Raw genomic sequence first — 11,075 nt, 5'->3', positions numbered from 1 at the left:
AAAGAAACAAACAAAGAACAAAGAAAATTACAGCACAGGAACAGGCCCTTCGGCCCTCCAAGCCTGCGCCGATCCAGATCCTCTATCTAAACCTGTCGCCTATTTTCTAAGGGTCTGTATCTCTTTGCTTCCTACCCAACACTTCCTCCCTCCTTATGCCGACTTGACCTAGAGTAATCAAACATCTATCCCTAACCTCAACATCCGTCCTGTCCCTCTCCTCGGTGAATACCGATGCAAAGTACTCGTTTAGAATCTCACCCATTTTCTCTGACTCCACGCATAATTTTCCTCCTTTGTCCTTGAGTGGGCCAATCCTTTCTCGAGTTACCCTCTTGCTCCTTATATATGAATAAAAGGCTTTGGGATTTTCCTTAACCCTGTTTGCTAAAGATATTTCATGACCCCTTTTAGCCCTCTTAATTTAGTTTTTAGATTTAGAGATACAGCACTGAAACAGGCCCTTCGGCCCACCGAGTCTGTGCCGACCATTAACCACCCATTTATACTAATCCTACACTAATCCCATATTCCTACCCCATCTTCACCTGTCCCTATACTCCCCTACCACCTACCTATACTAGGGGCAATTTATAATGGCCAATTTACCTATCAACCTGCAAGTCTTTTGGCTGTGGGAGGAAACCGGAGCACCCGGAGGAAACCCACACAGACACAGGGAGAACTTGCAACCTCCACACAGGCAGTACCCAGAATTGAACCCGGGTCGCTGGAGCTGTGAGGCTGCGGTGCTAACCACTGTGCCGCCCTCGTTCCTCGTTTCAGATTGGTCCTACATTCCCGATATTCTTTCAAAGCTTCGTCTTTCTTCAGCCGCCTAGACCTTATATATGCTTCCTTTTTCCTCTTAGCTAGTTTCACAATTTCACCTGTCATCCATGGTTCCCTAATCTTGCCATTTCTATCCCTCATTTTCACAGGAACATGTCTCTCCTGCATGCTAATCAACCTCTCTTTAAAAGCCTCCCACATATCAAATGTGGATTTATCTTCAAACAGCTGCTCCCAATCTACATTCCCCAGCTCCTGCCGAATTTTGGTATAGTTGGCCTTCCCCCAATTTAGCACTCTTCCTTTAGGACCACTCTCGTCTTTGTCCATGAGTATTCTAAAACTTACGGAATTGTCACTATTCCCAAAGTAGTCCCCTACTGAAACTTCAACCACCTGGCCGGGCTTATTCCCCAACACCAGGTCCAGTATGGCCCCTTCCCGAGTTGGACTATTTACATACTGCTCTAGAAAACCCTCCTGGATGCTCCTTACAAATTCTGCTCCATCTAGACCTCTAACACTAAGTGAATCCCAGTCAATGTTGGGAAAATTAAAATCTCCTATTACCACCACCCTGTTGCTCCTACATCTTTCCATAATCTGTTTACATATTTGTACCTCTATCTCACGCTCGCTGTTGGGAGGCCTGTAGTACAGCCCCAACATTGTTACCGCACCCTTCCTATTTCTGAGTTCTGCCCATATTGCCTCACTGCTCGAGTCCTCCATAGTGCCCTCCTTCAGCACAGCTGTGATATCCTCTTTGACCAATAATGCAACTCCTCCACCCCTTTTACCTCCCTCTCTATCCCGCCTGAAGCATCGATATCCTGGGATATTTAGTTGCCAATCATGCCCTTCCCTCAACCAAGTCTCAGTAATAGCAGTAACATCATACTCCCAGGTACTAATCCAAGCCCTAAGTTCATCTGCCTTACCTACTACACTTCTTGCATTAAAACAAATGCGGCAAGTTCAGAGGGGGGCAGGTTTGAGTGAGTGAGGGGGGCAGAGAAATTGAGACAGTCAATGTCTCGCCGACAGTTTTCAATGAAAAGATCAAGAGCGGGTAAGAGGCCAGAGGGAAGGGTCCAGGTAGAGGGAGAATGCTGGAGGTGGGTGAATGGGTCTGCTGGTCGGGGGGAGGACTCCTGGTCAAAGAAGTGAGCATGGAGGCGAAGGCGACAGAAGAAGAACTCAACGTCATGCTGAGCACGAAATGCATTGAGGTGGGGGCGTAAGGGGATAAAACTGAGTCCTTTGCTGAGTACAGAATGTTCAGCGTCAGAGAGGGGAAGGTCAGAGGGTATAGTGAATACACGGCAAGGGGTCAGATCAGAAGGCGTGGGGTCAGAGGGAAGTGAAGGGGAAGAAGGATCTGGAGGGGCAGTAGTCCCCATCAGCTGCTGGAGCTTGCATTCCTTATCACCTGAAAGGAAGACAAAACGCTTTTTGTTAATGTGTCAGATAAGACAAAGGATGAAATGAAACTTCGGAGTAGAACAGCTTTGAGATAAGGGGAGGCAGTGCTTCTGGAGAGAGAGGTCCAGTGTGTACATGTGGCAGCGCATGGTACTGAGTGTGGATCTCAGGATGCGGCGAGAACAGCAGTCCGAGGAATGTTGTATTTCGCGGAGATACCTATAATCTTGGGTAGATTCAAAACACGAAGGATGAAACTTCAGTTGGAATCCACGTGGAATAAGTCGGAGCCGGAGACAGTCACTGAGGAAGGAGATGTGGCTGTGAAAACGAGTTTTGGTAGACACTTTATCAAACACTAGGAGGGAAATAAAAAGCAATGAAGGTGAACAAGGTAAAAGAGACAAACAAAATTCCTGTCGTAAGGAAGAGCAGAACTTCTTCAAGGTAGGCATTCCTGGAAGAGAAGTGGCAGTGAATTAAGCTCTAAAATGAAAGCAAAATACTGCAGATGCTGGAGATCTGAAATAAAAACAAGAAATGCTGGAAATACTCAGCAGGTCTGGCAGCATGTATAGAGAGAGAAGCAGAGTTAACGTTTCAGGTCAGTGACCCTTCAGAACTGACAAATATGAGAAATGTAAAAGATTTGAAGCAAATAAAAAAATAGAAAAGCAGTATATTATTTAAATGGAGAGAGATTGCAGAACTCGGTGGTACGGATGGATCTGGGTGTCCTGCTACATGAATCACAAAAAGTACAGATACAGCAAGTGATTAGGAAGGCACATAGAATGTTGTCGTTAATTGCAAGGGGAATGGAATATAAAAGTGGGGAACATTTACTGCAGCTGTACAGGACCTTGGTGAGACCACATCTGGAGTACTGTGTACCATTTTGGTCTCCTTATTTGAAAAAGGATGTAATTGTGTTCGAAGCAGTTCAGAGAAGGTTCACTCAACTCAGTCTGGGGTTGAAGAGCTTATTTTATGAGGAAAGGTTGAACAGGTTGGGCCTATGCCCGTTGGAATTTCGAAGAATGAGAGGTGATCTTATTGAAACATATAAATCCTGAGGGGACTTGATAGAGTGGATATGGGGAGGATGTTTCCTCTTGTGGGGGGGGGGACTAGAAGTAGGGGACACAGCTTAAGAATGAGGTCTCCCTTTTGAGATGGAGATGAGATGGAGATGAGGAGAATTTTTTCTCTCAGAGGGTCGTTAGTCTGTGGAATTCTCTTCCCCAGAAAGCAGTGGAGGCTGGGTCATTGAATTTATTCAAGGCTGAGTTAGATAGATTTTTGATAGCTGAGGGAGTCGCGGGTTATGGGGGGCAGACAGGAAAGTGGAGTTGAGACCACAACCGGATCAGCCATGATCTTGTCGAATGGCAGAGCAGGCTCGAAGGACCGAATGGCCTACACCTGCTCCTAAGTTCTACGTTCCTAAATTGCTGTGGTAGGAGTTATACACATGTTCTCTGGATTAGTAATCCAAAAACATAATTGCTACACCATCATACCTTCAAATTCAATTGGAGACAGGGAGTGAAAATTGTGTGCTAGGAGGATACCCTGTAATATAAAGGGGGCATGAGAGGACACTACTGCAAATGAGAATTTGGCTATGAGCCAACACTTTAAACAGCTAATTAAAGGGGAGGGCACAATTTCCTCTCTGTCCTTTTATTAACTTGCATTTTCAAGCCCTGAATAAGTTCTTGGCACAACTTCACTCTTATACTGAGTGTGGAAATGCCAACTTCAAAGCAGTTGAGTTTTGTGCCAGGAGGTATTGAATTTCCAGCCCGATGCCATTCTTTGTGGTTTGCTTCACTAGAGATAATGAGTCCCTGGGAGCAGGTACCATCTGCCCCTCCTGCCTGCAGCCGCCATGCCCGCAGTCTGCAAAGAATCAGTGGGTGGCAGAGGGAGATGAAAAAAGAGGAATTCAGACCCGCGACAGAGAACAAAGATGAGATATAAAGAGCTGTTAGATTCAAGCAGTGCAGCTGGGAGCAAAAGTGAGCCTTTTCCTCTGTGGGGCTGTGCTACTGAGTTAAGAACAACCAGATCTGCAAAGAACCACCGCCACCACAGAACCGTGAAAATGGGAGTCTATGGCCCCAATTTTAACTCCCACCGGCTTGGCAGAAACCAGTGGGGGCAGTTAAAATGAGGTTAGTCCCTTACCCATTCTGACCCTGCTGCCTTATCGCCATGTCCCAATTTGTTTTTCAAAATATACTTTATTCATAAAAATTTGTAAAACTACATTACAAAACAGTTCAAATTTGACATTTCAGTAAGTTCAATAGAGATCAGTTTCTTTCAATACAAAACATGAGGTGCCTCACAACTCTTGCCATTCCATTCCGTATACAATGTACATTTTCAAAAACATTTTGGTGCATACAGTCAGAGGGGTTTTCCATGGGTTCCAGCCCCTCGGTTCACTATGGCGGGAGGACCTTACACAGTAGTCTTTCCCCATTGAGCCTTTACGAAGCTGCCTCAAGCTTTAGTGTGTCCCTCAACACGTAATCCTGGACCTTGGAATGTGCCAGCTGCAACATTTGGTTGTGGACAACGCTTTGCACTGGAAGACCAGCGAATTTTGGGCAAACCAAAAAGTGTCTTTCGCTGAGTTGATGGTCCTCCAGCAGCAGTTGATGTTTATCTCTGTGGGTGTCCCTGGGAACCACCCGTAGAACACTGAGTCCTGCATTACGGAGCTGCTCGGGATGAACCCTGACAAAAACAAATGTATCTCTTTCCACACCTGCCTTGCAAAGGCACATTCCAGGAGGAAGTGGACAACGGTCTTCCCCACCACAGCCACCTCGAGGGCAGCATGTGGAGGCGGTGAGATTCTGGGTGCCATGTCCCAATTTTAACCTTCTTGTTATGACCTGGTGAGAAAGGTGTCCAGGGGTCCCTCTCAGCCTTCACCTGGTCTTACCGTAACAGGGTTTAATTGCTAAAAACACCGTGTGTTTAGCTCCCGGTTGGTGAATTCTTGTTTACTGCTTTCCAATTATAAGGCAAGAAACCACCACAAACAGGTTTTCTTAGGTTTAAAGAAGAAATGTTATTAAACTTAAACTCTAATTCGGTTGATGCCTACGGATACATGACGCACCCACGCTAGCATGCACACGCGATACACACATGCAAATAGAGACAGAAAAGAGCAGAAGAAAAATAAAGTGGAAAAGTTTGAAGCAATATCTGAATGGTTTGAGGGCTCTCCGCTTCTTCCTGGAACAGAGGCCCAACCAGTCCCCATCCACCACCACCCTCCTCCGCCTGGCTGAACTTGTTCTCACATTGAACAACTTCTCCTTCAACTCCACGCACTTCCTTCAAGTAAAAGGTGTCGCTATGGGTACCCGCATGGGTCCTAGTTGTGCCTGTCTTTTTGTGGGATATGTCGAGCATTCTTTGTTCCAGTCCTACTCAGGCCCCCTCCCCCAACTCTTTTTCCGGTACATTGATGACTGTATTGGTGCCGTTTCCTGCTCCTGCCCCGAACTAGAAAACTTTAGCAACTTTTCTTCCAATTTCCACCCTTCTCTCACCTTTACATGGTCCATCTCTGCCACTTCCCTTCCCTTCCTCGACTTCTCTGTCTCCATCTCTGGGGATAGGTTGTCTACCAATATCCATTATAAGCCCACCGACTCCCACAGCTACCTCGACTACACTTCTTCACACCCTACCTCCTGTAAGGACTCCATTCCATTCTCCCAGTTTCTCCGTCTCCGACGCATCTGCTCTGATGATGCTACCTTCCATGACGGTGCTTCTGATATGACCTCCTTTTTCCTCAACCGAGGATTTCCCCCCACTGTGGTTGACAGGGCCCTCAACCGTGTCCGACCCATTCCCCGCACCTCTACCCTCACCCCTTCCCCTCCCTCTCAGAACCGTGACAGGGTTCCCCTTGTCCTCACTTTTCATCCCACCAGTCTCCATATCCAAAGGATCATCCTCCGCCATTTTCGCCACCTCCAGCGTGATGCCACTACCAGTCGCATCTTCCCCTCCCTTCCCCTGTCAGCATTCCGAAGGGATCGTTCCCTCCGCGACACCCTGGTCCACTCCTCCATTACCCCCACCACCTCGTCCCCGTCCCAGGGCACCTTCCCCTGCAATCGCAGGAGGTGTAATACCTGCCCATTTACCTCCTCTCTCCTCACTATCCCAGGCCCCAAACACTCCTTTCAGGTGAAGCAGCGATTTACTTGTACTTCTTTCAATGTAGTATACTGTATTCGCTGCTCACAGTGTGGTCTCCTCTACATTGGGGAGACCAAGCGCAGACTGGGTGACCGCTTTGCGGAACATCTCCGCTCAGTCCGCAAGCAGGACCCTGAGCTTCCGGCTGCTTGCCATTTCAACACTCCCCCCTACTCTCATGCTCACATCTCTGTCCTGGGATTGCTGCAGTGTTCCAGTGAACATCAACGCAAGCTCGAGGAACAGCATCTCATCTACCGATTAGGCACACTACAGCCTGCCGGACTGAACATTGAGTTCAATAATTTCAGAGCATGACAGCCCCCCATTTTACTTTCATTTTTAGTTATTTTTTCTTCCTTTTTTTTACATTCTTTTTTACATTTTTTACTATCTTTTTTTGCATTTATTTCATTTCATCTTAGTTTGTTCAGTTTGCTTACCCACTGTTTTTTTCAGGTTTTTTTTCAGGTTTGCACTTGCTGCTGTTCAATATTCAATGTATTCACACCTAATCTGTACTAATGCTTTGTCTTTCAACACACCATTAACATATTGTTTGCCTTTGCTCCGTGACCTTTTGGTCAGCTATGTGGCCTGGTCCAATCTGCACCTTCTCCTTTGTTATCTCTTGCCCCACCCCCACCTCACTTGCTTATAACCTGTGACTTTTCTAATATTTGTCAGTTCCGAAGAAGGGTCACTGACCCGAAACGTTAACTCTGCTTCTCTTTCCACAGATGCTGCCAGACCTGCTGAGTGATTCCAGCATTTCTTGTTTTTGTTTCAGATTTCCAGCATCCGCAGTATTTTGCTTTTATATCTGAAGAGTTTTTGTTGCGGTTCTTCGAGCTCACTGTTGAGTCCTTGATTGTAGGTAGTTCTTGCTTTTCGTTGGGGCACAGTATTCTCTTAAACCTTGTTCGCTGTAGGAGACTTTTCCCTCTTGGGGTTCATGTGTCTTCAGTGGATTCAGAGGCTTGTGAGAAAGAGTTGGGAGCAGACAGGAGAGATCTTCTCAGTCCAGGAACAAACAGTCTTTCTGAGTTCAAACTCTCTGTGGCTAGTTCAAAAAACCCTGGAACAGCCAGTTAGTCATGTGACCAGCTGGTAGCAGTCCCTGGAATGTGCTTCCCCACCCCCTCACTGTCCGGTGATCAACATCCATTATGGGTTGAATGTGTCAGGGAATGGTCCTTTGTCTACACAAGCACCCAGCCACGGCTGATCTGTTCAACAAGTCATTTCCGTCCTCCAGCAACAGTTCAAAATCAATGTTCCTATGACAAAACCAATGTGCCTCATTCTTGGCAGGTGGGGACCTGCATGACATTCTCTTTCGAGCAGGCGAGCAAGACACTGGCAAGAATTAAACGGGGTCCTGCTTTAAATATACAGCTCGGGTCTGATTATGTCACTGGAACCGGATCTGCAATTTTAGTCAGAGGCCTGAGCAGGGACGGCTGTCCCTGTCAGGCCAGTCCTGCCGGAAGGGGAATTGTGGACCAGCTCTCCAAGCAGTTAAGTTTTAAAATGTAACTTCAGTGGCGGAAACATTTGTTCTCGCAGCGCTGCTATGCAGAATTACCTGGATTCCCCGGGGAGTAGGCAGGGTGAACAAATTCTCCCCCCACCCCCCCAGGTTTCCTTGTGAGTAGGAGGAGCCTCCCTTGCCTTGTACTCCCGATCACCCCCCCACCCCATCACCTCCAGAGCTCCCCTCGTCCCCTGCTGTCAACTGACTGCTAGGCCCATTCCCATCGATCCTGCAGCCACCTGTTGCTGGATTCCAGGTCCCGAGTGCAGTCAACTAAATGTGGGGACCCAGCCGCAGAGGTTTACACTCCCCTAACAAATGAGAGATCGGTGGGAGAACAATGTGGGCTCACTCCAGTGAGATGGGAATGAGGAAACAAAGCTGGGAGCACACAAGCAGGTATTCAGCCACAAAGATCAGCACACTCCGTAGGATTTTCAATTCATTCATTTTGATGGACAGACAATCCTGTGGGATCCATTAACTCCAAGTGACTGAATTCCTGATTTGCACTTCCTGTGTGTGGAGTTATATCCGATAAAATCTACTCTTATACAGGTAATTTGTGACACTCTGCTCCCCCAGACAGAGTCTCGCTAAATTCCCCATGGAGTTCTGAGAAAGTAGAGGTGTAAAACATAAGGTGTGGTACCAGGAGTTCACATTAGGAAATCACACATCTCAGCCTTGTTCTTTGCTCCCTCTCTCTGTAACCTCAGGATCTCCTCAAGCACTTTACAAGCAATGAAGTACTTTTTAAGTGTAGTCACTGTTGCACTGTAGGAAAAGTCGTCAGCGTACTGCAGCTCAATGACTGACAGAGGTTGGGGTGACCTTGGTTCTGGACTGGAGGCAACGTAGCTTATATAGTTTCCCGCTCATCCTGTAGAGTAGATGTACTCTGGCAGGGAGATGAGGTGGAGTGTTGCAGCGAGGAAGATAGAAAAGAGCTTTTGTGCGATGACACAGCCTCGCCTGACCCCAGTTTTCACTTGGATTGGGTCAGTGGCAGATCCGTTGGCAAGGATTACAGCTTGCATGTCGTCGTGCAGCAGGCGGAGGATGGTGACGAATTTCTCCAGGCAGCCAGATTTGAGGAGGATGTTCCATAATCCATCCTGGTTGATAGAGTTGAAGGCCTTTGTGAGGTCAAAGAAGACCTAGTATAAAGATTGCTGCTGCTTCCTACATTTTCTTGGAGTTGTCTTGCTGTGAAGACCATGTCCACTGTGCCTCTTGATGGACGGAATCTACATTGTGAGTCCAGAACCAAGGTCACCACAGCTTCTGTCAGTCATTGAGCTGCAGTACGCCGACGACACTTGCGTATGTGCACACTCAGAGCTGAGTTTCAAACCCTCGTCGATGCATTCACGGAGGTGTATGAAAGAATGGGCTTTAAGCTGAACATCTGGCCTGCTTCCACAGTGCAACACTGCCCCCCGACTATTAAGATCCATGGCGAACCACTGGACAATGTGGATCACCTCTCATACCTTGGGAGCCTCCTCTCAGCAAAGACAGACATCGACGATGAAACTCAGCATCACCTCCAGTGTGCCAGCCCAGCCTTCGGTCATCTGAGGAAAAGAGTGTTTAATGACAAAGACCTCAAACCTGGCACCAGGCTCATTGTCTACAGGGCCGCTGTGTTACCTGCCCTCCTGTATACATCGGAAACGTGGACACTGTACAGCAGACATCTCAAAGCCCTGGAGAGATATCACCAGCAGTGCCTTCACAAGATCCTGCAAATTCAGTGGCAGGACAGGCGCTCCAATATCAGTGTCCTCTCTCTGGCCAAGCCCCCAGTATCGAGACACTAGTCATGGCTATTCAGTTATGTCAGGTGGGCCACAGTGTCTGCATGCCTGACACAAGACTCCAAAAACAAGCTTTCTACTTCGAGCTCCGTCACGGCAAGAGGCTACCAGGAGGGCGGAGGAAATGCTACAAGGATGTCCTTAAAATGTCCCTGAAAAAATGTGACATCTCCACTGATTTGTGGGAATCTCTTGCCCGAGACCACCCAAAATGGAGAAGAAGCATCCACAAAGGTGCCAGCCAGTTCGAACAACATTGACATGCCCAGGCAGCGACCAAGTGCAAATAGCGGAAGGAGTGTTCGGAAATTCGAGCATCCCATTCACTCACCTCAGCAAACACCACCTGCCCCACCTGTGGCAGAGTGTGTGGATCCAGAATTGGACTATTCAGTCACCTAAGGACCCACAACCCTGGAGTGGAAGAAAGTCTTCCTCGTTCTTGAGGGACTGCCTAAGATAAGAGATCAGTAGGCAAAGTGAAGCCAATTTATGCACAGCAAGATCCCTCAAACAGCAATGAGATAATGACCAGATAATCTGTTTTTAAGTCTTGGTTGAGGGATAAATATTGGCCTGGGACTCCAGGGAGAACTCCTCTGCTCTTCAATTTCTACCGCAGGATCTTTTATGTTCACTTGAAGGGGCAGATGAGGCCTTGGTTTAGTGTTTCATCCAAAAGATGGCATCTCTGACAGTGCAGCACTCACTTATTACTGCACTGGGTTCGTTAGCCTAGATTATAAACTCAACTCTCTGTAGCAGGACTTGAACCCACAATCTTCTGACTCAGAAGTGAAATAGCTACCACTGAGCCACAGCATCAAGGAGCAGACTCACTTCAAGGGAAGTATTTCAAATCTGTAATTCTTCACTCATCTATGGAGGACAGACTAGCAAGCATTGCTCAATTTGTTTTAGAAATTCCCAGCTTCTCCTCCATTGAATGTGCATATAGGCCCCATGAGGAGCTGTGCTTGTACTCCAAAACACACTCATTTCTAGACCTCATTTATATCTATACTTTAAATCTGGATCGATTTTGAATTTGTAGTCGAGTTTAAGTTGTTATTTTATGGCATGCTCAAAACATAGAAGCAGAGATTTCAGCACAACAGGATCTTGGAGGCCAGCCTTGCCTGCACTGGACTTAATCCCCTCTAAGGGCTGATTTAAATAGGCCCATTTTCCCACTTTCTCCCCATTCTGCTTCCATATCTAATTGTCCAGGACAGACTAAAGAATCTTCCTGATCC

The sequence above is a fragment of the Heterodontus francisci genome, chromosome X (genome assembly GCF_036365525.1).
Source record: "Heterodontus francisci isolate sHetFra1 chromosome X, sHetFra1.hap1, whole genome shotgun sequence".
Classification (NCBI taxonomy): Eukaryota; Metazoa; Chordata; class Chondrichthyes; order Heterodontiformes; family Heterodontidae; genus Heterodontus; species Heterodontus francisci.
This window is presented reverse-complemented; position numbering follows the sequence as displayed.